Source organism: Eublepharis macularius, chromosome 13 (genome assembly GCF_028583425.1).
Source record: "Eublepharis macularius isolate TG4126 chromosome 13, MPM_Emac_v1.0, whole genome shotgun sequence".
NCBI lineage: Eukaryota > Metazoa > Chordata > Lepidosauria > Squamata > Eublepharidae > Eublepharis > Eublepharis macularius.
This window is the reverse complement of record NC_072802.1, coordinates 2,694,252-2,721,715: the sequence shown is the minus strand read 5'-3', so window position 1 is coordinate 2,721,715 and position 27,464 is coordinate 2,694,252. Positions and strand designations below refer to the sequence as shown.

The following is a 27,464-nucleotide window of genomic DNA, read 5'->3' as shown; positions in this document are numbered from 1 at the left end:
TGAAACACTGATTCATGAGAAAGAACAGTTTACAAAGTCAGAAGCCCTGGGAGCTTCCAAGCAGATAGATAAGGCACCTGAGGCTTCAGTAAACCTGTGAAAGCAAGACACATGGCATTGGCAACATGACATAAAGGTACAGCATTCATAATGGTTCACAGTAACAGCAATGGCTCATTGTAACAGCTCAGCTTAAAATAATAGCATGGATAAGGTGCAGACATGACACCAAATATCTAAAAATCCATATGTAATTGTTGTTTATATGCAATACAATCAAATGTTGATAAGTTTCTAAGGTCGTCAATCCAATGAATAATGAAACCTGAGCTTTTGTCTTTCCAATGCTGTAGTATAACTCTTTTAGCAACTGAAAGGGAATGGAGAGACCATTTCCTTTGACCATTAGCTCGTTCTCATGAGACAGGCAAATAGCTTAAAAGTACATAACGATCCTCAAAAACAAATGAGTATTCTAAAACAAAGTTAATATGAGTAATAACTTCCTCCCCAAAGGACCAAATAACTGTCCATGGCTAAAGCATATGCTTAAGAAAGGCATCTTGTAATCTACAACACCGCTGTGATTAATCCTTTGCTATCATATAATGCTGTGGTGTGCAGTATACTCTAAACACAGTCTTTTGCTGAATAAGTCTCAGCTTAAGATCCATAGAAGCTATAAGCCTTAAAGCCATGTCCCATTCATTGCCTTTGCAGAATCAGACAATCTAGCGCCCTGTTCCTTCCATTCGTCCCTGAGACACTGCATTAGAGGTGGGCACGGACCGGATAACGGACCAAAAATATGCATAGTCCAGGCTCGTTCAGTGTTCATGAACTGACGGTCCGTGGGCCATGCTGTTTTTCACAGACGCGACGAACTTTGGCTCATCCGTCAGTCAGTCAAACCAGGCATCCCGGCGCCGAGCAGTGTATTCCCTAGGCAACGCAGGGCGTGTTGCAACAAGGCTGTGGGTGGAAGCAAGCTTCCTGGGGTTTCTCGCCTGCTGGTTCATTCTTGTTTCTCCTTTTTTTCTTTGCATTCTTGTTTGCTTCTGGGGCGGAGGGCTAGCCTGAAGCTGCGCTGCATTCCAGTCTCTGGGTGCAGGGCAAGCTTCCTCGGCTGACGGCTCGCCCTTTTCCTATTTAATAATTTTTTCTTTCCATTCTTCTTGTGCTTCTGGGGCAGTGGGCTACCTGGGGCTGTGCTCCAGTCCAGTCTCTGGGTGCAGGGCAAGCTTCCTCGGCTGACGGCTCGCCCTTTTTCTATTTAATAATTTTTTCTTTCCATTCTTCTTGTGCTTCTGGGGCAGTGGGCTACCTGGGGCTGTGCTCCAGTCCAGTCTCTGGGTGCAGGGCAAGCTTCCTTGGCTGACGGCTCTCCCTTTTCCTATTTAATAATTTTTTCTTTCCATTCTTCTTGTGCTTCTGGGGCAGTGGGCTACCTGGGGCTGTGCTCCAGTCCAGTCTCTGGGTGCAGGGCAAGCTTCCTCGGCTGACGGCTCGCCCTTTTCCTATTTAATAATTTTTTCTTTCCATTCTTCTTGTGCTTCTGGGGCAGTGGGCTACCTGGGGCTGTGCTCCAGTCCAGTCTCTGGGTGCAGGGCAAGCTTCCTCGGCTGACGGCTTGCTCTCCTTCTGCTGCATAAATTTCTCTTTCCATTCTTCCTTTGCTTTTGGGGCAGTGGGGGTTTTTTAGGAAAATATGTTGTCATTTTTTTCAGACCTTCCAGTTACCTGTTAGTGTACCAGCACAAACTTGTACAGTTACTGTAAAATTGTACAGTTACAATAATACAGTTACATAATAAAACATTTGGAACAGTATCAGTTTATAAGCGCTCTAAGGCCTCTTTCCTAAGCCACTTTTAGGGCAGAAGTCGGGCCAAGCCTGTTGGGTTTTCTCCACCCCCCCATTCCATTCTAATTTGTGGCGTGGGTGTAGGCCCCAGCCCGTCTCAGGGCTGCGGTCAGGCTCTGACCAGGACCGAGCTTGTTGGGTTTCCGTGGCTGAGGGCTCTTCTTATAAAACCATGTGGGTTGGAACAAGGCAGAAAAGTGGTCATGGGGGGAAGAAGTGCCAGGGTTGTCCTACTTGCCTGTTGCCTTTGGTTCCCAGCGCCAGCCATACTGGGGAGGTCTCAGAGGCAGAGTCTGTTCCTGCGGATCCTCTTCTGGGGCTCGAGGAGGAGACACAGCAGCTCTTAGCTTTGCCAGAGGAAGAGCAGCTGCTTGAAATGTTTAAGGAGGAGGGATCTAGTCAGGAAGAGAATGCATTGGGGGGGAACCTGGAACATCCAGCTCCTCCACCTCCCAGCCTCTTGGAGCTGCCACTGCCTGCAGTCCGTCCTCCCAGGCCAGCCCTTCAGCTCAGTGGTCATGGCTCTGTCCTCCTACTTACCAGCCCACTCCTGGTCGCTGTTTCACTTTCACGCTTTGGCAGCATTTTGAGACTTCCTCAAACGACCTCTGTTAAGTGCGATGCAAGTCCTGCAACGCCCTTGTATGTAGGGGCTCAGACTCCAATCACCTATCAACGAGTGTCCTCCTCAGGCATCTGCAGAGGCATCACCCAAGCCTGTTGCCTCTAGCAGAACCATTGGGGGGGGGCAAGAGGGTTTTCAAGCAGGGAGAGGGGGAGGGGAGGAGTCCACTCCAAGGAAGAAGTAGACTTGCACCAAGGGTGCTGTGGAGGGGAGCCTCTAGGCAGGCTACCCTTCAGGAAGTTGTTCCCTTGGGGTCGTCTGTGTGGAGCAAAAGATTCAGCGAGAGGGCTCAGGAGGCGGACACTCGTGTCCTGGCCGAGGTTATAGCCCTGGACAAACTCCCTTTGTCCATCTTGGAGGGTGTGGGCTTTCACCGAGCACTGTGTCATTTCACCCCCTGGTTCATTATACCTTCATGGCAGACCATTGGTCAACGAGCCTTGCCTGCCCTCTACAACTGTGTGGCGGACATGGTCAGGAGACAGTTGGAGAGAACGGGAGGGCAGAGCGTGCAGTTCGCAGCCAATCTGTGCTCACCATCACGGCTACTTCACCATCACTGCCCACTGGTGACAACAGGAGGACCTCTGGAGCCTCCAGGGAAAATTCGTGCCCTAGGGATAGGAGCCCACCCTGCCACCAGGCTACAGAGTGGTTCTGCTCCAGGCACCAGGAATGGACTTGGATCAGACAGGGAAGAACATTGCCAGCATGTTAAGGGTCCACTGAGAGAGTGGGTGTCTCCGTCTGATGTTGTCCATGGCTACATGGTCACCTAGGATGGTAGAAACATGCTGGTAGTCCTGAATTAGGCGTGCCTCAAGGGTGTCATCTGTCTGGTGCACAAGCTGCACCTGATCGTGGTGGATGCTCTGGGGCTGGGTAGCACAATTCAGACAAGCTGGGACCAGGGAATGTTGGAGATGCGCAAGTTGTTGGACAGGCATCGTTGTCTCAGGGCCCACTTTGCCCACAGCATCAAATCTTCCAACGAGCGGCACAGAAAGCATGGGGAGGGGCGAGATCCCAAGCACAAGCTGTTCCAGGACATGCCCACCTGCTGGAACTCCACCTACATCATGATAGCACGTCTGGTGGAGCAAAGACATTGGAGGACATCATGATGTCCACGCCCGTTATTCAGTTGGGAAGGGTCCTGCACATCCCTCTTTTCCCAGCGGTTTGGAATGGCCTTCCATAAAAGCGGGGGAGACGTATGTTCCATCGCCTTCTGGCCATTGACAAGATGTCTTCCGTTGGTGACCGACACTCTGGCCTTTCATCTTGGGAAATCAGGGGTCCCCAACCCCAGGGAGGCCATCCATGCATTGTGTTCATGTCCAGGGAGGGTGGACGCTCACCTCTGAGGAGCACAGTTCTCTTTTTTTCCTCTAGGCATGGGGAAGTGGCCACCATGAAAACCTGCCTCCATGATGTGATGCCCCTCCAACTAAGGGGGCGGGGTGTCAGGGTACTAGACACCCGTGCTGGAGGGGCCTGTGGCCACGGGAAGGGAAGGAAGGTGGGCTCTGAAAGTCTTCCCAGCCCCCCCTAAGGAGGGGCAGCCACTAAGAAAATCTGCCTCTGTGAATTGGTGGCTGCCCCCCCATTTCAAGGGGGGTGTTGGGGGCCATGGGCCCCGGGAAGCCTGCTTGTCCCCCTGTAAAGAGAGGGTGGCTGCCATGAAAACCCGCCTCAACAACATGATGCCCCCCAACTAAGGGGAGGGTGTCGGGGAGTCAACCACCCGCCTGCGCTGCAGGAACCCATCACTCCTGGGAGAGGACATGGCGGTGGGCCCCTGCAGCCTGCTAGGCTCGCAAGGAGGGGACGGCCAGCAACAAAAGACACCCTTCTGATGTGCTGTGGCCACCCTCCTTACAAGGGGTGTGTGTTGGGAGCTATGCCCCCCGCTCTACAGGAGCCTGTTGCCCCCAGTGGAGGGAAGGGCATTGGGCCTCTGCAGCTTGTCGAGCCCATTCAGAGGGGGCAGTCGCCAAGGAAACCTGCCTCTATGATGTGACGCCTCCCATCTCCAGGAGATGTTGGAGTGCTGGCCGCCCACCCGCGCTGCAGGGGCCCATGCCCCCCGGGGAGGGACAGGCCCCTGCAGCTTGCCAGGTGGCGCGATGGGAAGATTTCTCTTCCCCCCAGGAGACTCTCCTTCCCCCCAGGATCGGCCCTGTCCTCCTGTCTCCCCAGAGAAATCCACTCCCTCCCTCCAAAGTTAATCCTTCTCTCTTGGATTGTCTGTGTCTGTCCTCGTGTCCTTTCAAAGACTATTCCTCCTGTTGTCTCCCCCCAAACCTCTCCTTGACTGTCCCCTCCAAGAGTCCTTCTCTCCCTCCCCGTTCTGGCCCCAGAGCAGATTTTCTACTTGTACGAGGCGTCATTGCACTCTGAGGGTGTCTAGCAGAGCCACATAGAGCCCAATTGAGTACATTGGTTCAGGCTTCTAAGATCTCACAGGACCAGTTTTGGCTTGTCACCCTGGGAGTAAAATGTGCAGCTCAGTTAATTAAGTGCACCTGTGAGCTGTTGCCCAGGCAAGGTGTCCTTGAAGACACCAGGGAGTCTTGGCTCCGCAAGTCCTTCTCTGTTCTCAGGCTAGCAATGCTGATAGCAAGTATGCCCTGATTGGCTGATGGTGCTAGAAAAGATGGCTCCTCACTGCACTCATCGTCATGCTACCCAATAAACAACCTTTAAATATAAACCTGTGTCTTGAGTTACTGACCAGCTGTGTGCGAATCCACCCAAAGAAAGAACCCGGAGTCTGGTATGTCTCAAGTGAAAACAGGTAGCTCAACCTTCCAGGAGGGCTGCTAGGGGTCTGAGTGGCTGTGAGCAGCTCTTGGAACGGAGGCCAGGGGGTTGAACGCCTAGACAGGGGGCCGTCATTTGGTTCTCGGGGGAAGATTCTCTGACTCCACGTTTTTGTTCCAAACTGTTTGGTGCTGTGACTCGAGCCAATGCGAGTCAATTGGTGTTTACAGCTCCTATTCTGTGTACTGGAAGTTTCCTGGGGGTGGCCGCTTTGGGGGTGTATAAGTTGGACTTGTGAGGTGCAATCTTGGGCAAACTTGGAGGGTAGCTGGAGGACAGTCTGCCAAAGACTCGCTGCGGGTTTGGCGTCTGTGAATGCTTTGGGGTTATGACCAGGGCCACCGGAAGTGATGGACTGACAGACCAGTCGACGAATCTGGGGAGGTCCTTGGGTGGTCCATGAAAATGGATTGACCACAGACCGGTGGTCCGTGGGGTTTTCCTGGTCCGTGCCCACTCCTACTCAGCATATCATATTTATTAACCAACATCACGTATTTATAAACAAATATTATAGGTTTCGTATTTTGTGTTGATTCAATGAGATTTTCCAGAAGTGGGTGAGATTCTGAAACACTGAAAGCTGCAGGGCCATATTTAAATATCAACAAACGTTGCATCTGTAAATATTGTCATTCAGCAAAAGTCGGCAAATGATATCTAGACCGCAGCTGAGAAAATGACAAAAATTCTTCATCATAATGTATCAGTTGATCCACAGTAAAAATCCAAAAGTAATCCAAAGTAAAAAAAATGTCCAAGCCTTCAATAAAAAAGATATCCTCCCAATTTTAAAATCTGGATTGGCCCATAATGTTAGTTTAGCATGTGAAAATTGGTCAAATTTATATCGTGATATTATGTGCCATGCTTCTCTAACTGCGGAAGTTGCAGGAGGGACAGGATCCATGTAACATAAATAGACCCCCTAATGCATTCTGTTTAAAAAGTGGGTCCAAACAAGAAGCCTCCAAAGCACCCAAGACGGAGAATCCAGGAGCAATGCCAATAATTTGTACAAGTTAAGCAATGTGCCTGATTACATGAACTAAGAACAGGAAAACCAAATGCTCCCTCATTAATTGAAAGTTGCACCCTTGTTAGTGAAATCTGAGGCCGTGATGAACCCCACATAAATTTCCAAAACAAAGTATTATGAATATATATATAGATACAGTGTATATGGAAAGGAATTGGATGTGAAACATATATAATTCTGGGTGTCATACTCATTTTACTCCATAATGACAAGTTTAGAGTTACCTATCTGTCCAAATCCAAAGATATATCGCCAATTAACTTGTTGAAGCTTAGCATAATCATATACAATATCTCTAGGATTCAATATTCCAAGATAAGTAATGACATCTGGGACTCATTGAAAATGTTTACCAGCAAATATATTCTATAATGTACTGTCTCCCAGTGGCAACAACTTTAATTCTGTCCAATTAATTTCCAATATATTTTGTCAAACGCTTTTTCAGCGTCAAGTGAAAGAATAGCAACTTGATCAGATCTTTCTATTTAATGCAGTTGCATCAGCAACCAGCCGAAAATGATCAGAACCTTACCTACCTCAAATAAATCCAGCCTGGTGTACATATACTAAAGTTCTAACTTCAAGTCTGTTAGCAAAAACAGCAATTAATATCTCAGCATCCACATTCGCCAGGCTTTGGAGTCATAGTAATATATATGCATCCTGTAGCAACTTTAGCAAGAAACCAGATTCAAAAATCTCATTGTACAATTGATACAGTTTTGGAATTAGAAAATCTTAAAAGGTTTTATACCATTCTATAGACAACCCATCTCATCTTGGAGATTTGCCTGTGTTCATATTCATTATCATTACCTTAATTTCAACCATATGCAAAGGTTCAGCAAGAAGCTGTTGTAAGAGTAATATCTAAACATGAAAGATCCAGATGAGAGAAAAATACTTCCCAGTCTTTATCTAACAGCTCTTTGCCCTTACTATTTAGAATAAAATGCTTGAAACTGTTAATTTATTTAGGTGAATCAGTATATATTAAATCTTTTTCCTCCTTAATCATTGGAATATAAGTCTTATTCTTTTGCAGCCTTGAACGGTGTGCTAATAATTTCCCTGTTTTCTCCCCTCTTTCCCAATCTGACTGACCCAAGCAAGTCAGAGTATGTTGTGCATTCACTGACAATAAGTTATTCTACTGGTATTTACTCTTTTGTAACTTTCAGAAGAGATCTGGTATGAGAGAAGAAGGAAATTGACTTAAATGTTTGTCGTATTTCATTATTATTTCTTCTCTTTGTACCTTTGGGGGAGTTGATAGTCCAGGGGCACGTGCGCAGGGGCTCAGGAAGGGGTTGTTTGGGTGTGGCTGGAGCCGCTGGTTCTTCTCCCTCTCACCTTGGCATCGGAAACTGCTGGCATGTTTCCCACAGAAAGGAAAAGGGGAGTGGCTATTGAGAGAGGGGGCTTGGTGCTGGCCCAGAGCCTTCTCAGGCACCCGCCCTTCTCTTCGTGGCACTGGGCCAAAACCTTTCTTTTGCAATCTTTACAATATGCAAAGCCTGACATGAGGTTTGTTTTTAGCTGCAAAAAGTGGGTTTTGTGCTCTGGATGAATTTTTAATGCTGTGTTTTAATAGTTTTAACAATTTAGCATAATAGCTAAAAGTTATCAAAGTTTATGGTGTTTTATTTTGTTATTATATTCTACTTAGAAAGCTTCTTTGAGCAGGCTCTCTGGAGAGATGGCATAGAAAATTTCTAACTAAATGCATGCCAGTGCTTATAAGATGGTGCTCCCTACTTCCATCCCATTCCCCGTAGCTAGAGGCCTGTGTTTCAGTCTGTTTGCTCCTTTCAACCCGTTTTCAGGCTCTGGGTGTCTTTTTTGAAACACATCCTGGCAGGGGCGGGGTCTGCAATTCAAAGGCTTTTAACCTTGTTGTCATTCTCATTATTATTGATTCAGAGCTGCTGCTTCAAGCCTGTACTTCTTCTCTCTGTGCTTAGCCCCCAGGCCGCAAAGAGGGCCAGTGCCTGGCAGGTGGACTCCCAGGGTGGGTTGGAGAGGGGAGCAGCTGTTTCCCATGTCTGCCGCCGCCTCTGTCTCGCTTGCTGGGTATGGACTTCATGGTGGCACCATTTCAGTGTTGGGTTGGTGGGTGGGGGTGTGAAGAGGCAGGGGGTCTGGGCTGTAGGAGCCAGCTGCCTGGAGACCAGGGCAACCAGGGACTTTCCGGCCACATTTACAGCCATTCCATATGACCTATTTAAGCCTGATGCATGCAGTAAAGGCATGTTCTCAGTTGCCCATTGCCCAGGTTGCATCCTTGCCACTGTTTCAGTCTGCTTTTCATACATCATTTTGGTCAAATGTTGATCTAATCTGACTGAGAGTCAATGTGGTTGTATATAAGTTAAATTATTGGATGACGATCTGTGTTTGAATCCCCTGTCAGATGACCTTGAGCTAGTCACACATTTTGTTTCTAGTCTACTTCACAGAGTTCTCCATTTTATCCTATGCATGCCTCCCTGAGCTCCTTGGGGAAAAGACAGGATAAAAATGAGGTAGATAGACGGGTCAAGTATTTATCCATCCAGCAAATTTCAAGGTAAGATGACTTGTTTTTCGTGTGTGTGTGTGTGTGTTTGGTGTAGAGAGCCAGTTTGGTGTAGTGGTTAAGAGCGTGGGACTCTAATCTGGAGAGCCGGGTTTGATTCCCTACTCCTCCACTTGAAGCCAGCTGGGTGACCTTGGGTCAGTCACAGCTCTCTCAGAGCTCTCTCAGCCCCACCCACCTCACAGGGTGTTTTGTTGTGGGGATAATAATGGCACACTTTGTAAACCGCTCTGAGTGGGCACTAAGTTGTCCTGAAGCATGGTATATAAATCGAATGTTGTTGTTATTGTGTGTGTGTGTGTGTGTGTGTGTGTGTGTGAGAGAGAGAGAGAGAGAGAGAGACTATTTGATCCTGAGCCAAAGACCCTGGAAGGTTGCAGTACATGTAATACTATATCATCAATATCACACAAGATATTTATTTATTTATTTATTTATTTATTTTATTGCATTTCTAGACTGCCCTCCCCGTCAGATGGGCTCAGGGCGGTGTAACCGCATACAATTTGTAACATGCAGTTTAAAACAATAAAAACATTATAAATAAACATTAAAACACTATTCCATATACAATAAAATTTCTCAATTGTCGGATATAAATATTAAAATACAGCATTTTAATATTTATAGCCTGTATTTAAACACACACATTGCCTTAACACTGGCCTCCAAAAGCCATCGTGCATAAATGCTGAGAAAATGCAGCACCATGTTCGTTTTGTAGGACTTAGGTGAGTTGACAAAAGGCTGTGGAAGGAGCAGTGCGTGAGGGGAGACAAGCAGCGCAGCCCCTCCCCACCCTCCTTTGCTGCTTCCAGTCCGTTGTGTCAGCATGGAAGGACTAAGGTGACCAGTATTGCACCCCCCACACAAGGCTCCCTGCACCTATGAGACTGAACTCACCCAGGTTGGAATGGGGAGTCATTGGGAGGAAAGAGCTTTTGTAGTAAGCCCAACTGCAAAATTTCCAGCAGTTTGGGGAGTCAGATGGCTAAATGATCATGATCCTTACATACAGTGGAAGATGGGCCGGTTGTGTTTCCCAGCGCCGGAATGTCTGAAACACGTGTGGAACCCACAGTGGGTTACCAGCCCCCCTCCCATGCCTGAAACTGAATGCTTAACAGGGGAAGTTAGCTGAGATCCCTTCTGAATACCATGATTTAAGGGTTTTTTTAAGGAACAAGAGGCAGACAAATTACCCCCTCACAGGCCAACAGACTGTGCCATTGAACTGATCCCTGGGCAGAACCTTCTTAAGGGGAAGCTGTACTCTATGAGCCCAGTCGAGAGGAGCTCCACAAGCCCATTGATAAAAGTCTTGAGAGGGTTTTATTCAACCCGCAAGCTCTTCCCATGCTGTCCCAGTGCTGTTCTGTAAGAAGAAGGACGGAGGCTTGAGGCTGTGCACTGATTACAGAGGAATTAATGCCATTTCTATCTCAAATGCCTCCCCGCTCCCTCTCATTAGAGACTTGCTTGGAGTAGTGGCTTAAGGGAAGATTTTTACTAAACTGGACTTAAGGGATGCTAACTTCAGAGTTTGTATTAGAGAGGGAGTTGAGTGGAAGACCACGTTTAACACTCCTTTGGGACAATTTGAATACTTGGTTATGCCCTTTGGCTTGCAAGGGGCACCTGGGGTCTTAATGAACCTGATCAATGAGGTGTTGCATAAATAATTATACAGAGGGGTGGTCGTTTATCTGGATGATGTTCTGTTTTATTCCACTAATTAATGAAGAGCATGTAAAGTTGGTGCAGGAAGTTCTGAGCACCCTGTATAAGAATCACCTGTATGCTAAATTGTCAAAGTGTGAATTTCACAAAGAAAAGCTGGACTTTTGGGGATATCAAGTTCCCAAGGACAGGCTGGGAATGGATCCAGCCAAGATTAAAGTGGTGCTGGGGTGGGAGGCTTCTAGAACAAGAAGGCAATTACAGTCATTTCTGGGCTTTGCAAATTTTTACAGACTATTCATTAAGAACTTTGCACAAACTGCCCTGCCTTTAACTGACTTGTTAAAAACAAAAGGGAAAGGACCAGAAAAATTAAAACCCAGTGCTAAACTAGAATGCCAGTAGGCATTCGAAAGGATAAAAACCCTGTTCACCTCTGAAGTTGTGTTATGCCACTCAGATGAAAACAAAAAGGTCAGTGTGCAAGTAGATGCAAGTAATGTCATGATTTGGGGCGGGGCGGGGGGTTCTACAGAAGAGCTTTAACAGAGAGCTACACCCCTGTGCCTGTGTATCCAAAAAGTTTTCAGAGACAGAGAGACACTGCTCCATTTGGGACAAAGAGGCTGCAGCTGTTAAGTTAGCCCTGTCCACTTGGAGACATTGGCTCGAGGGAGCAAAAATACCCTTTGAGATTTGGACTGATCATAAAAACTTTGAAGCGCTTAAATCACCCCTCAAGTTGGGGGCAAAGCAGCTCCGATGGGCAGAATTGTTCTCTAAGTTTCTGTTCACACTCAAGCACCTCCCGGGGAAGTGGAAATTGTTAACAGTAAATTCACCTACACACAGCTGTGAGGGACAGTGCTGACGCAGCAGCAAGCACAGAAACTCCTCGCTCCCCCCTCAGACTCCTGGGTGGAGATAGTCAGAACAGGAAAAGGAGGGGGAGGAGGATTTACAAGAGTTTATGGAGTCTCTGGAGAAGGGGGTGGATGGTGCTGGTACAAACAAGGCAAAGTATACATACCAGCAGCCCTGAGGAAGGAGGTTTTAATAAAATGCCACAATGACAAGACTAGAGGGCACTTTGCATTTAACACTAAGACAATTCTGGTGGTCAGGAATGAGAAAAGACATATCTCAGTATGTGTCCAGTTTCCCAGTTTGTTTAATGGGGAAAAGATGGGGGGAGCCCCTAGGTCTCTTATAGCCACTAGAGACCCCCTCGTGACCTTGGTCCACCATCTCCATGGATTTTATCACTGATCTTCCCCCCTCCAAGGGAAAAACACTGTAATTTTGGTCAGAGTTGATTTATTCTCCAAACAAGCACATTTCGTTCCCTGCTCCAAACTCCCCACAGCAAAGAAACTAGCTAGTCTGTTCATGCAGAACGTGGTACGTTTACACTCTTTCCAAACAAGATAATCTCATGATGGGGGAGGGGGAGGCAATTTGTTGCCAGCTTTTGGAGGGAACTTATAAAGGTAACGGGAATCAAACGGGTTGAGCTCCAGTCATCATCCCGAGATGGACGGGCAAACAGAACGTACTAATCAGATACTGGAACAATTCCTGAGATGCTATATCAACTATCAACAAGATGACTGGGTGTTCTTGCCTTATGCAGAATATTGCTACAATAATAGCCTACACAACTCAACGGGGAAAACACCCTTCCAAGTGACTCAAGGGTCTGAAGGGAAGCCAATGCCAATGCTAGGTACAGACCCAGATGTGAAGGGGGGCGATTTAAAGGATTGGTGGACAAGAATTGTGTCACAATGGGATGCAGTAAAACAAACATTGGAGAGGGCCAAATGGGCTTACATGATCCAAGCGGATAAGAAGTGTTCACCCCCATGGAACCTGAAGGTGGTAGACAGTGTTTATATATCCACAAAGAACTTGAGAGGAGCGCAATCCAGTAAAAGACTAGGTTGGAAGTATCTGGGTCCTTTTCAAGTCAATTGTATGATCAGTGACGTTGCTGTTGAACTAGAATTGCCAAAAAAATGGAAACATGTACATCCACTTTTCCATTTTAGCCTGCTTAAGAAGGACCCTGGACCTAAACAGTGGCACCCAGACCCCATAGCCCCACCTCCTATCTTTATAGACGGACAGCCCCATCCAGAGATTGAGCTCATTTTGGACTCGGTGCTATATTATCTAATTCAATGGAAACGTTTTTTCAAAAAGCAAAGCGGAATGGGTTAGGTCCACTAATGTGAGAGCCATGAAGTTGGTTCAGGCTTTCCATAGGAAATACCTGGAGAAGCCAGGGGTGGGGAACTGATCTTCAGGAGGGGGGGCAGGATGTCAGGTGCTCAGGATCACCTGTCATACCCCTGCAGTTGAAGCTGATGCTGTGATTGTGTCACTGGGGTGGGAAACAGAGAACAGGAAGTGGTTGTTGATGCCTGTTGTAATCTCTCCCTAGCCTGGGAACCTGCCTGGTCGTGAGAAGTCTATGAGACCCACAGCCTGTTTCCCTGCTTGCAGAGCTGAGGACTAGGGCTGTACAAGCCCTGGTCACTTCGGGTTTGCCGCTTCGGGTTTACCCGAACCGGGAAACAGGTTCGGGTAAAGTGTATTTCCAAAGCGGCAAGCAGCTTCGGAAATGCAGCTTCGTAAAGCTTCGAGTTTGCCTCGGAAAGATTTGGGTGTCAATTTCACTTCCGGCTTTCGGGTGCCCTGGGGTGGGCAATTTCTTTCCAAGGCAAACCAAACTTGGTGGGGACCTTCTCCTACCTCTTCTCTAACAACCTCCCAAGTTTCAGAAAGTTTGGACTTTGGGGGGGCCATGTTATGGCCCCCCAAATACAGTACCCCCATCCTCCTCCATTCACCATTATTCCCTATGGGAAAAACAGGCGACCTTTCTAGGTTGCTAGGGGCAACTTTCAGGGGCCCTTCTCCTACCTTTCCTCCCACCCCACACCAAGTCTTAGCCAGATCCCACTTTGGGGGGCCATAAAATGGCCCCCCAAAGAAGGTTCCCCTATCTTCGCCTTCTCCATTATTTCCTATGGGGGAAAAAGAAGAGGTTTGTCTGGCTAGGGGTGGCATTTTGCATGCAAAATGCCCCCAACCCTGAGGGGACCTCCTCCTACCTGTCCTCCCACCCCCCACCAAGGCCCAACCTGCTCCCACTTGGGGGGGCATTTTATGGCTCCCAAAGAAGCTGCCCTTAGCCCCCCTCTTTTTCTCCATTATATTATCTGGGGGGGGGGGAGAAGAGGCTTGTCTGGCTAGGGGTGGCATTTTGCATGCAAAATGCCCCCAGCCCTGAGGGGACCTCCTACCTGTCCTCCCACCCCCCACCAAGGCTCAACCTGCTCCCACTTTGGGGGGCCATTGGGGGGGCCTAACCCAAAACCCCCAACAGCCCCACACAGCCCCAAAGACACCCTCCCCAACATTCCCACACTTGCCCTTACCCCAAGAGCAGGCTGGCCAGCCATCTCCCATTGTTCCCTATGATGAGAACTTTTGAACTCTCTTTTCCAGGGCAATTATGCACATCCCAGGGGTGCCATAATGGAGGGCACACTCCTGAGTGCAAGCTTGTCCCTGTGAAAGCACACCTGAACCACAGACACCCTCCCCAAAATTCCCCCACCACCTACAGAGAGGGCTGGCCGGCCAGCTCCATTGTTCCCTATGATGGGAACTAACCTAACAGCAAAGAACAAAACCACAAACACACACTGAATAAAGTTTAAAATCTTTATTTTTCAACCTTCAAATACAGAAAAAAGGCATGGTAGTGTGACACAGCACACCATTAGCCCCACCCCAAAGGAACATAACTCACTACACACGAGAGAATCTGAAAAACACAGTTACATGCAAAAAATCTTTATTTCCTGTTGTGATTCAAGTTACACAGCAAGAACGCAACACCGAGGGCAGACACACACACACACAGACCAGGAAAAACTCCTCCCCCCTCCCTAACCACACACATACACACAATGTAGAAAAAAAATATTTTTTTAAAAAAAATTCACTCCCACCCAGTCAAGCCCCTAATCCTCCCCTCCCCACACCCACCAAGACAATCCCCCCCAAGAAAACTTAAAATACTTTAAACAGGTACAAACCCCCTCCCCAACCAACAACAGTAAAAATGAATCAAGAAAAAAGTCTGAAAAAAATAGAAAAAATGATTTTTTAAAAAATAAATTCACTCCCACCCTGTCAAGCCCCTAATCCTCCCCTCCCCTCACCACACCCACCAAGACAACCCCCCCCCCGAGAAAACCCTGTGAGTCACTGACTCGCTCACCACTCCTGCAGTCCAGCGATGGTCAGGTGACAGGCAGGAATTCAACAGGGGAAGTCCTCTACAGCAAGACTGCAGAGACGAGATGCTTGACCAGCCACAGCAGCAGCGGGAGTCTCTCAAGTCTCTCAGTCTCTAGGAAAGAGCAGAATGGAAACCGGTTATTAAATAAGTATATTAACTCTTTAAAAACTACTTCTAAATTCTAACCCCTCACTCCTAAAGTGTGGAAGCCAGAGTAAAAAACTAGGCCAAAGCCTTGGCACACAACAGGGAAGCCAACCACTGTAGAAATGAAAGGCAGGCACAGTAAAAAAAACTTTAAACAGAGCAGAAGTGGGCCAGCTTCAAGTTAACCCCCCCCCCCACCACCTAGGCCAAAGCCTTGGCACACACCATGGCTTGGCATGTGTCTGCCCCTAGGAAGCCACTGTTAAATTTAAAAAATAAAAATAAAATGCAAACTTAAAACAAATTCTTCCCCAAACCCATTGCCCCCCAACCACCCCCTCCCCTGACCAGTGAGATGCAGGACCAGTCAGCAGCACTCCGCAGCAGGGTCCTCCTCTTCCAATTTCTGGCCAGGCAAGGCGCTCTCTCAATGTCAGGGTAAATTGGAAGATTCCTACAGGGAAGCCTCCAATTTATAGCCCTGCACTGCAGCATTTTAAAAAAGGCACTCTCCTGCCAGAAAATTCCCATTGGCTGGGCTGGAAGGAGAATGCTACTGCAGGATTGGCCACTCCTAACTCCTCCTCCCCCTTACACTAATTGCAAAGTCTGCAAACAGTGCAAAGAATCCCTCCAAATGTGCAGGTTTGCTTGCTGCTTGCATTGGCAATGGAGATCAGCAGCAGCAAGCAAAAGCTCCCACCACTTTTTCAGGGATGAGAGGGGGAAGGAGGTTAGAATGAGTCACTCACTACTCCTCCCCCTCCCCTCTCCAAAGCCGGAGCTGGAAGCCTTGAATAGGCTTCAAAACATTGCCTTTTTTTTTTTTTAGCACGGGAAGCTTTTGCTTGCTGCTGCTGATCTCCATTGCCGGCAGCCAGCAATAGAGATCAGCAGCAGCAAGTAAAAGCTTCCCTTGCTTTAAAAAGAAAAAAAAAGGCACTCGCGCAGCTGCTCACACAGCCGCTCCGAAGCGACCTGAAGCAACACGAATCGCTTTGGGTTGCTTAGCTTCGGTATTTCCGAAGCGGGGCCATCTTGCTGGCCCCGCTTCGGGAAACTCCGAAGCTACACGAAGCAGGTCGCTTCGGGTAACTACCCGAAGCGAAACCCGAAGCGACCAGCCCTACTAAGGACTGTTAGGAAGCATGGGGGGGGGAGTAGGAGGAATCGTGGGGAACCTTTATCTGCTTTAGGTTTGTCTGTAGCCGCAAGTCCTAGCAAGGATGGCATAAGAGCATGAAACTGGCATCTTATCAATAAAGAACTTTAACTCCTGAAGTGAAGTCTTTTGGAGAATTGCCTGGCAACCTTACAGATGCAGCCTGAGAATCAGGACAAGAGTTGGGGTGCGGCAGCGGAGCTCTGGGCATTCAGCGTGGAGGGAAACAGCCTGTCTTGGCCTGTCTTGGCTCCTTGGCTTGGGAGGCTCAGGAGGAGAGGAGCGCCTTGTCTCTTCCCACCACCTTGTGCTGTGGGTGACTTCAGCTGGATGAGGGTATGAAGCTTTAGGAACTTCGGAGCTCCCCAAAAACGGCCCCTGGGTGCATCCAGAAAGGCGAATTTATTTGTCTCTTTTTCTCTCTCTTGATTTTTCAAAACTCTTGTAAAATATACTTTGAATGTTTTCTTCCATGAATGTAGTCAGTGAATGGAAGGTTTTTGCCTTTTGTTTCTGAGTTTGCTCTGCATCCTTCCCCCAACCTCCTGCCATTTTTCCTGCTTTACTGGCCCGGGGGGGGGCGGGGGGGGGGCAAAGGATGTGTTCACATGTGCATGTGCTTCCCTCCAGGAACACAGTGCAGGTGTTAGTCTAGGGCGGTTGTGTTCATCTTTTCTTTTGAAACCAGGTCCTTAGCATAATGTTGCTCTTCCATAGTAGCAGTTTGAATGTTTAGCAACAACAGACACGGAGTCTCCTCTTTTTGCTTCTTGAAATAGCTGTGGATTATAACAAGTGGCTTCCACTTTAGTCTCTTTGAAATACTTGGGCCACTTTGCGTGGTGTTCTGAGCATGCTTTTGTCTGAGACAGCAAAAAACAATTTAGTGACAGATGTCTGTCACAGTTGTACTGTTGTTGTTGTTTCAGATGCTGGTCAATACATGTATCAGATAACTTTGATCAGGGATTTGCCAATGTTTGGTGTAGCAAATCAGAATTTTTGTTCTTCATTCAGGGTTCTATTCTTTATTTTGCTAGTTATATGTGGGTGCTTTTGGTGCTAACTGAAGCCGTAAACAAGTCTTGGCCTGTGGCTTCCTGCGGTTTCAGCTCACAATCCCACAAGCATTTAGCAGACTTTCAGCTGGGTGCCGGGTTCTTTTGCTGTATGTAGAGATGTGCAGGGAAAGGTCCCCCCCCCTTTTTGGCAAGCATTGGGGGGGGGAGAAACCCCAGGGCTTTTAAGACAGGGCTTTACTCACTCAGTGTATACATAGTTTCAAGATTTTTATGTAAAACAACTTACATTGTTAGAGAATAATTCTTATGTATACTGCAGATGCAGCCAGCATATTTTCAAAGATATATTTGTTGTTTATATGTGATTAATTCATCCCCAATGAAGTGCAGGGACAGCGTCTCTTCATTTCCGAAATCCCTCATCCCACACACATTCCACACTCACAGTACACAGGAAGTGTACTTGGCCCCTTCCAACTCTATGATTCTATGATTCTAAGTCTACCTTGGGTTTTTTTCCAAGTCTCTCCTTAACTGCTACCTTCCTATCCTCTTGTAAACCTCATATTACTCGCTCTGGCTGCCAATGAAACAAATGTTTCTAATCTATTGAGGAGTAGCAGTACTAGTCTGTTGTGCTCCAGGGCCAGGGTACGGGAGGACAGAGAGAGTACATGAACATAACACGCCACGGCTGAGATGGCTGAGAAGCGAAATGGCTCAAGTAAATACATGTTTCAAGGGCTGAGTTTTGTTGCCTGAGGTGACCGTGGAAGAGAAGGGAACCTCTGTCCAACGATGGAGAGCTGCAAGTTCTTCTCCAGGCAGACTTTGTGTGTGGTTGTTCTTTCATGTGCGTCACTGGCTGTGCCTTTTTATCTAGTTACGTACACCACAATCCCAATTACCAACACCTGACAGCGTGGTGGACTCGCCCCAAACCTTGACTTTTCTGTGGGAGGACAAGTTCTTGTAAACACCAGGAGGCCTTCCACCAGGGCATCTTACAAGTCCAAGTGGAATAGGTTTGTGAATTGGGCACATAGCAGGGGAATCACTGTTACTGATTGCCCTTTATCTAATATTTGTGATTACTTAATGTACTTTAAAGTCTACTGGGTTGGCTGTAGCATCCCTCAGGGTTCACGTAGCAGCCATTTCTGCCTTTCATGCTCAGGTTGAAGGCAGAAAAGTATTTTCACACCTATAGTCGCACCAGGGGGAATGTTCCATCTTTCCCCCTCCTCTACCGCCTCTGGTTCTTCAGTGGTTCCTTTCACTGGTGCTGTCATGCCTCTTGTTGCTGCCTTTCAAACACTTGGCAACTTGTTCACTAGAGTTATTATCCCTAAATTTAACCTTTGTCATGTTCATTAGTTCAGCTAGAAGGGTGAGTTTCTCTCAAAGGTTTTGTCACCCTTCCACATAGCTCAGGACATCTCTTTGCCGGTGTTTTTTCCAGCGCCCCAGTCCAAAGCAGAGAAGGCACTGCATTCCTTAAATCTCAAAAGGGCATTGTCCTTCTGTTTGGGTAGGGCAAGGGGTTTCGTACTGACCTACATCTATTTATATGTTTTGGTGGACCAAACAAAGGGAAAAGCCTCTGCGCAAACCATCTCTAGATGGATTGTTGCTGCCGTTCAGAGGGCCTACCAGTCTGCTGGTGTTCAGTGTCCTTTAAGGGCCCACTCAACAAGTCCAGGCATCCTTGTCAGCCTTTCTGAGAGGGGTCCCCTGTAAAGCAGCAACTTGGTCTTCTTCTGACACCTTTGTCTGACACTATGCAGTTGATGTTAGCACTACGCAAGATGTTGCAGTAGACAGAGGTGTTTTACAATCTTTATTTATGTAAGAGAAGAAAAAAGAGGATGAATAACTGTCATATCTTAACAGAAACTGCACATTATTGAGCACTTCTAATGTTGCTTTTCTAATGTTCTACCTGTTACTCTAATTGGTTGCATTGAAGTTGTGGCGATTCAGGGCCTCTCTTTTCTTTTCAACTGATATGCCCCGGTCTGCCTACCCCTCCCTTGCTTAGCCTAGCACCTGAAGGGGCCATCTCACTTTTCTGTCTCCAGGTAATTGCTGCCACCACTGGTTTCAGTTAGGCGGGACAGCCTCCTAACCTCCCTCCTCTGCTAGCGGTCCCAAACATTTGGGGAACTATGTGGAACAGAGGATCTTTCTTCCTTCATTAATTTCAAAAACATTTATTTAACTTTTAACTCTACAAAGGCAAGTATAAAGTGAACAGAAGGCATAACACAACATAAAACGAACCCCCTACTCTCTCCCCCTCTCCTTCTCTATACTCATGCCCTAACTAGATGTTGCGTAGGGCAGGCGCGATGTTTGGTCTCCCTTGACTGTCAACTCCCTCCCTCCTCCCCCTCCACCATCCGACTCTATCCCTCTCAATCAGATTCTACTTCGGAACTGGCCCCTCCCCATGCAGCCCATAGGAAGTTAAATCCACAAACCGAAGGGCGTTTCTCCACAGAAGTTGTGCTCTGATGTTAATAAATATTTTCTTGAGAGATTCACCCTGCCTCCTTATTGTGTGTAGCTTGGTAATCTCCCATGGGGGACGGCACAGAAGACCAACAACGAAAACAGGGTTGTACATACCTGTGACTCCTGTTCAAGTTCTTCTGTGCAGGCGCACATTCCCTCCCTCCTCCCTCCTGCCCCGCTGGGAGCTCTCTGCCTATGTCCAGTTGGGTTGCGGCGGCTCAGCAGAAATGAGGGAAGGGGTCAGTCCTCCAAGGTAGTCACATGCTTGTTTAGGCAGGAAAATGGACTTCTACATGACTTTGGAGAAGCAGCCCCTAATGGGGCTCTAAAGAAGCAGTAAAAATGTATCCAGTCGGCAGGCCAGTGCATGCGCCTACAAATGAGCGCCAGGATAAGAAGTGTGTTGCCACCAGTGTGGCCTCCAGAGAGCGCTGCTGCGGTGGGCTGGCCAAGTGAGCCCGCCCCTCTAGAGGGAGCCGCAGCAGTGGGAAGCCCAGCGTTCCTGGGTTTTCTAGGGCTCTGTTGCTAGTAGTTACAGGCATGTACACCCCTGTTTTCATTCCCTCCTCTTTCCAGCTGGTGTGTCCCCAGAGAAGCAGTGCTGCTGTTGGCCATGTTGACCTCAGAGTTCAGTAGAAGTAGAGGGAATCCCAGAATCCGTTTTTCTTGGCCAGGTGAAGGGATCTTTTCCTTGGCTGCCTCACTGTTTTGGCCTTGGTCCTCACTGAGTGGCAACTTGCAAAATCACGTCTTCCATGGAGTCTTCCCAGAGGTATAGAACACTTTCTCTTGGCCAGTCTGGCTGAGTCAGCCATATTTATAGAGGGCAGAAATCCCTTTTAATGAAATGTCCAACTGCTGAAGGTTGAGGCAGAATACACCTTTCTAGAAGTAGTGAGAGGGGAGGGGGAAAGGCCTGGGCTCATCTGCCACCAGCTTGCGTCCATTCCTTAAAAAAACCCCTCCTCTGATGCCAGAGGGCTCGGCTGTCATGACTGTGAGGACTGAGGCCTCTGCTGTCTCTTTTAACCATTGTTTTAGTTGAGGTACAGAAACATAACTGTCTTTCGGCAACTTCATGTGGCAAGTATCTCAGAGACCCTTGTGAACTTTGCTGGAGCCCCGCCTTTCAGTGGGGCCTTTGTCCACGTGCGCCGCTGCATGTATCTGACAGGAACGGTTCAGCATAGGAGCCATGATGCCCGTCAGTCTGTTAAAGCAGAGAAGGGCAGAGACCCTGGTCTTGGAATCAGTCTGAACTGGACTGCTTATCGCAGCATTGAGGGAGGATCTATCTGGGGAGAAGACAGTCCTCTAGACACTTCTGGAAAGAGGCTGTAAGGATGAAACCAGGAAAGGCCCTTTGTCACTGTAGCCTGTTTTGAACTTGAGACCTGAGTTGAATACATACACTTTTTCTTTTGAAAAATATGTTTTTATTGGTAGGGAAGATTGTTGACAGCTAAAATTACTCAAGGATATTTTTCAGAGCAATTCAATGTGATTTTAGACGTGTTTCGAACACATGAAGTTACCTTGTATTGAGAGTCTACTAATTCATCTGTCTTAAGTGTTGTGGCCTCTGGTGTGGCTCTCCAGAGACTTGGACAGAGAAAGTGCTGTCAAGTTGTAGCTGACTTACGCTGACCTCTGCTCTCTTTCAAGGCAAGAGAGGAACCAAGGTGGTTTGCCATTGCGTGCCTCTGCATGGCGACCCTGGGCTTATCTGCAGGTCTCCCATCCCATTACTAACCAAGGCTGACCAAAGATCTGACGAGACCGGGCTTGCCGATCCTTAAGCTGGATATCCTGCTAAGGGTTCCTCCTGCATGCAAAGCACGTGCTCTGCCACTGAGCCATAGCCCTCCAGGGTCATAGAGCCAGAGGAGTCAGCCGTGTGAGTCTGTAGTCGCAAAATAGAAAAGAGTCCAGTAGCACTATGGTTGTTGTGGGTTTTCCGGGCTGTATTGCCGTGGTCTTGGCATTGTAGTTCCTGACGTTTCGCCAGCAGCTGTGGCTGGCATCTTCAGAGGTTTAGCACCAAAAGACAGAGATCTCTCAGTGTCACAGTGTGGAAAAGATGTAGGTCATTTGTATCTACTCAGGAGGGGTGGGGTTGAGCTGAGTCATCCTGTAAGAGTTTCCCAGGGTGTGGAATGCTAATGGCGGGAGGCTTCACTGTATCCTGAGGAGGTTCTTTTGCATATGGATTGGTGCTTGATGTGCTAATCTTCTCTGCAGGGCTATTGTCGGGGATAGAATGTTTTGTTAGCCTGGTGTTTTTCAGAACTGGAGCCCATGCTCTGTTCATTCTTAAGGTTTCTTCTTTCCTGTTGAAGTTTTGCTTATGCTTGTGAATTTCAATGGCTTCCCTGTGCAGTCTGACAAAGTAGTTGGAAGTGTTGTCCAGTATTTTGGTGTCCTGGAATAATATACTGTGCCCTGTTTGAGTTAGGCTATGTTCAGCCACTGCTGATTTTTCCGGTTGTCCAAGTCTGCAGTGTCTTTCATGTTCTTTTATTCTTGTCTGGATGCTACGCTTTGTGGTCCCGATGTAAACTTGTCCACAGCTGCAGGGTATACGGGGGTGGCCATGGGGAGCCCACTCAGCCCAGTTATAGCAAACTTCTACATGGAACATTTTGAAAAAACAGCTCTAGAATCAGCACCCCACAAACCTAGTGTATGATTCCGGTTTGTGGATGATACATTTATCATTTGGAGCCATGGGGAGGAAGAATTGATGGGGTTTTTGAATCATCTCAACAACATCCACCTGAACATACAATTCACAATGGAGAAAGAAATCGAGGGAACACTCCCATTCCTGGATACCTTGGTCATCCGCAAAGCAAACTTTCAGTTAGGTCACAAGGTCTACAGGAAACCAACTCACACTGATCGGTACTTACACAAAAACTCCAATCACCACCCCCGACAGAAAAGAGGCATAATGAAAACATTAGAGGATCGTGCAAGACGGATATGTGAGCCGCACTTTTCTGCTACTGTCTTGGCAGTGACCTCCTGAAACATGATCGACTGGATCTACACACCCAGTCAGATCCAGAGGCACTGACAGTGAGTGGCATTCATAGTGTGAACTTTAGAGAGCAGTGTGAATCCCCCACTCCCATTTTTCTCATTGAGTGACACCCTTGCTGCTGATGTGAGCAGCTTTTTACAGATGAAAAAGTTGTTGGCCTCACAGCTGTGTCAGTAGAGTAAGGTTGCTTCATTAAATGCCTCTGCTATACCCACATGTCTGAAAATGCAGCCATGCAACCTTACCACCAAAGATGGTGGTGCCTCGTTTGCAGCCCTTCTGGGCAGCAACCTGAATGCTTCCTAGAGATTAGTGCAAGCAGGAAATCAAGAAATGTAAACCGTTTCAGCCCAGCCCTAAAATGTGGTATTCAGCTGCACCTTGTACTGGCTATTTTACACAGATGGAGAAGTCGTTAAGAGCGATATAAGATGAGCGGCTTGGATTCGCTGCAGGTTCAGCATGTTAATTACACATTGGGGCTTAAACCATAACAGAAACTTGCTAAGGGGGACTCTGGGAGAAATAACTTAAGCCTCTAATTTTGTCCAAACTCACTTTTAAGAGGCATTTGCATTCATCTTTTACCACGTGTGCTTCCCAGGAGTTCCAACCCGCCAAAACAGTGTTCTGGTTTTTGGAGGAAAGGGAGGCCAGGTTGCAGAGAGAGCCAACATGGTGGGAGGGTTAGAGCATCACGCTAGGAATGAGGAAGATTTAATGCTCAACTGGGCAATTTGCTGCCTTTTTATTGAATTGGCCTTACAGGCTTGGGGCGGAGGGCAGCTGTGTGCGCCACCCTGAGCTGCTTCCGGGGAGGTTAAAGTGGAGTAAATAGGGGGAGTGAGTGGGTGGGTGCAGTAGAGGCTTGTGTATCTGGCACATTGCTTGGCAGGAGGGTCTCGGTTCAGTGTAATGAAGGAGGAAACCTCTCCCTCTTCTCGCGTGAGCAGCAGGGGTTCCTATAATGCACTGCTCCTGCTGGCTCCAGTGGTCTCGGGCACTGCTGGGGCCTGGCTGCTCTGGCAGTGTGGCTGCTGGTGCAGTCGGTCAGTCGGTGCTTCTGCAGTGCCAGGCCCCTCCTGGCCATGCTGGTCATCAGGCCCTTCCTCTGAGCCCTCCAGGTTCGAGTCACTGGCGTGGCCAGAGGGCTCGTCGGGGGGGGGGGGGGTCATGACGTTTCCTTTTCCAAGTGATGATTGACGATAGTGGCAAACCATACATTGTTCTTGTCTTCGCCTCGTTCCGTTGTGTGTGGCTGCCGCCTGTCCTTGAGCTTTGCAGTTTTGTTTCCATAATGGGGGGCTGCCGGCAAATTCCTCTTATGCTGCTCTGTGCTCCTCTGCAAAATGGGTGTTCTCATCTCCGTTGCCCAAAAGCAAGCAGGCAGGCAGGCAGGCAGGCAGCATGACCACCATAAGTCTGGCCCCCATAATTTTACAGCAGGATTTTTTCCCACCAGTATTTGGTCTAAAGCAGAATTTGAAATGGATTTGGGGGTTCCCTCGCCAGTCACATTTGTGAGAAAATTTGAAGGATCCTAACGTTTAAATGTTTGCTGTGGAAGGAGTCTGTGAATCCTAGATAGTTGTGGGGTTTCATCTACGTTTGGGACAGAAGTCCAGATGGTTCCTCAAGGAAACAGCCAAGAGGGAAGGTAAGAGGTTTTGGCTAAAAAACAAACTAAATTTCCCAGGGCGGTTTCACATACTTGAGAATTTACCGTTAGAGGTGGAGTTGGAAAGCCCAGCCCGCTTGGTGCCTCTGAAAGCAGTGGAATAAAAGCAGCCTCCAAAAGCCCACGGGTGCTTCTCTGGGTAGAGAAGATCCTCTAGGCCCAACCGGCGTCATTTCCTCCCTCCCCCCCCCCAAAACAGCAGGACAGCTGTGGAGGGGCGGAGGCTTCCTCCAGTCCGGCAGGAAGGGGAGAGGCTTAAAACTCCCTGCAGAGGCGAGTGAGTTTGTATAGGAGCTGAAGGCAGTTTAAACCTTTTTGAAAATCTTCGGTGCTCGGAGTTTACACGCACTTTCCCTGCAGAAGCTGTTTGGTGGTATGTGGTATTCTGTGTTAGCCTCTGTAGTGTCTTTCTCCTATTATATTGTTAGGAAGCTTTTGGTCAATTCCCCTAGCGAGTGTTGGGGTGATTTCTTTCTGGAATGTGGGCGGGCTGAGCACTGAAATGACCAGGATGAAGACCCAGGTGGCTCGGGATGCGCCTGTGCATTTGTTCATTCCTGTTGCTACTTACTTGCATTTTATTTGCCTTTAAGGGCATGACTAGGTGGCATTTGCCCTTCACCAGTAGACCAGTGGAGGGATACATAGAAAACCAGATACCTAGGAAGCTGGAAAACTGTTCACATTTTTTGAGTTGTAGCTTTCAGCTCCCAGGTGAACAGGCACATGGGATTGGTGTGTGGTTAGGATTATTTAAAGCTGCGTCTCTTAAATGAATTAGCAAATGAAATGTGGGAGAATGTGATGTGAAATAGCAGACCCTTGCCCAAAGTCGCATGCTCAAATAACTCTGGATCACTAAACAAGAAAAAGTGTGTTTTCTTTACAATATTTCTTTACAATATTACAATATATTTACAATTACAACAAATGGGAGGGCTGTATTTTAGGGAGGGGGTCTCAGATGCTTCGCTAATGAGTTAGGGACCGTAGACTTCACCACTGTGTTGCCATACATAATATCTGTTGCTTTAAATATGTATCCTATGTACTACCTGTGCTTTATATTTTCTGTCAGTCCTCGGACTGATCATGTTCTGTTTCAGTATTTCTTCTTCTTTGTATTGGATTCTTGCTAATGCTATGTCTTTTTAAACTTGTATCTGTTTGCCCTATGGCACTGTTTATGGAAATGTCCTTGATACTAATCTCATACTGTGTAATCCACCTTGAGTCTCAGTGAGAAAGGTGGACTATAAATGACATTAATAGTAATAATAGTAATAATAATAGTCAGTGGCCTCGTGGCTGTATCTAGAACCAGCTAAAATGTCCTAATGCTGTTCATAGGCAACTGGTGCACCTTGCAGGATGCGACCAGAGTATGGGCCGTAGCGGCCGTAGCGGCCGTAGCGTGCTCCTGCCCCTGGCCCTGCCAAGCTGACAGGGCGCTCCAGTGGTCTTGTGCCAGCAGTCGGTCCCCCTGTTGCCAGGGATCTCTCAGATCTCAGTGGAGGGGGGAGGGCGCGGCGTTACTCCCAAGTATTTCTGTTTCTCTGTTCCCGTACTTGGCATCTTTCCTGACCCTACCCCAAGCTTCAGTGGTCTCTCTCATTAGAAGTAAGAAGCCAAGGTAATTGATGCGGACAGATTTGCCATTCCAAGGTAGTATAAAAACGTATTTTCAGTAGCAGGTTTATTCAACACACCAATCATAAGTTATTACCTACCATCAAACCATCTTCTGGGCAGCTTCAGCAATTTCTGCAGTTCTGTCTGGAACTGTTTTTCCTAACTACTACCCCCCCACCCACCCACACACACCATTGTACGGATGCCCTTAAAATTGTTTAAGGAAACCTTGTTTGCTTAAATCTGCATAAGTGGAGGCTAAACAGAGGCTTTGAGTAAAGGACTGTCCTGTCATCTTCAGGCTCCTCCCATGGCAGACTACGCCGAATGGTCTGCCGTGGTCCAATCTCCAGCCCATTGAAGTTGCTGTTTAGTGGCTTTGAGAAGAAAGACTGCGGCTGCCCCCCCCCCCCCGGTGCCACAGGCCCAAAGGAGGATGAAGGGTGCAAGTGGAGGAGCGGGTGGGCCTGGAAACTGACCCGTGAAGCTCGAGCTGCTTTCCTCCATTTCTGTTCCCTGTTTAAATAGGGAGCTTCTTAAATCCTCGGAAGAAAAAGTTCAGTCAGTGTGTCTGCAAGTTTGTATGGTAAGAGGAGAGAGTCACGTTATTCTGCGAGCTGAGAACTGAGAGAAATACGCCTTTGTGTCTGAGTCTGTTTATTATTTCTAGCCCAAGTGGTAACTGTGTGGGAAATCAGTCTTTGTGACCGGGAGTGTGAATAAACGTTTAAGAATATATAACTATTTTGAAACCACCACGTTTATGGACCTATTCTGAAACCAATACACTTATCAATACTCTACAAAACAGCTCTTTCATCTAGCACAAGGGATCTCTTTTTATCTCACAGCCACCCCTATATACTGACTCTTTTGTCATAATACAATCTATAGCTTAGATTTCCTATATGACAAGTCAAACTGTGAGGGGACTAAGGCAAGAGCTTTTGGTGACAACAGAAACCTTTTGGAAGCACTAAGGAAGTCAGGAAGGTAGTAAGAGAGAGAGAGAGAGAGAAGCCAGGAGGCGAAACTCCAAACTGACCAATGTTTTGTTGGTCAGAACGGGTTATAGCAACACCCACATTTGTCCACCTCAAGGGCTTGCCTGTCTGTCCTCTCGATTGTAGTGTGAAATGGGCTCAGTATCCCTTGCAAGCATTCTTTCAAAAGCCCCCTTCAAAAGTCACTTCTTTAGTTCCTCTTATTCTGAAGCAAAATGCCTTCCGTTACCATTAAGAGGTGGGGTGGTGTTATATGTTGCGCTTTTGGGGGTGCACAGTACCCCACTTGCAGAAGCTCTGACCAAACGTTCCATTCCATGGGA

General features: G+C 47.6%; 1 protein-coding gene across 1 annotated transcript in view; it reads left to right on the top strand.

The window, feature by feature from the left end:
• EFNB1 (ephrin B1) overlaps positions 1–27,464 on the top strand; it is a 157,881-nt gene that overhangs the window by 110,053 nt on the left and 20,364 nt on the right. The window lies entirely within an intron of this gene.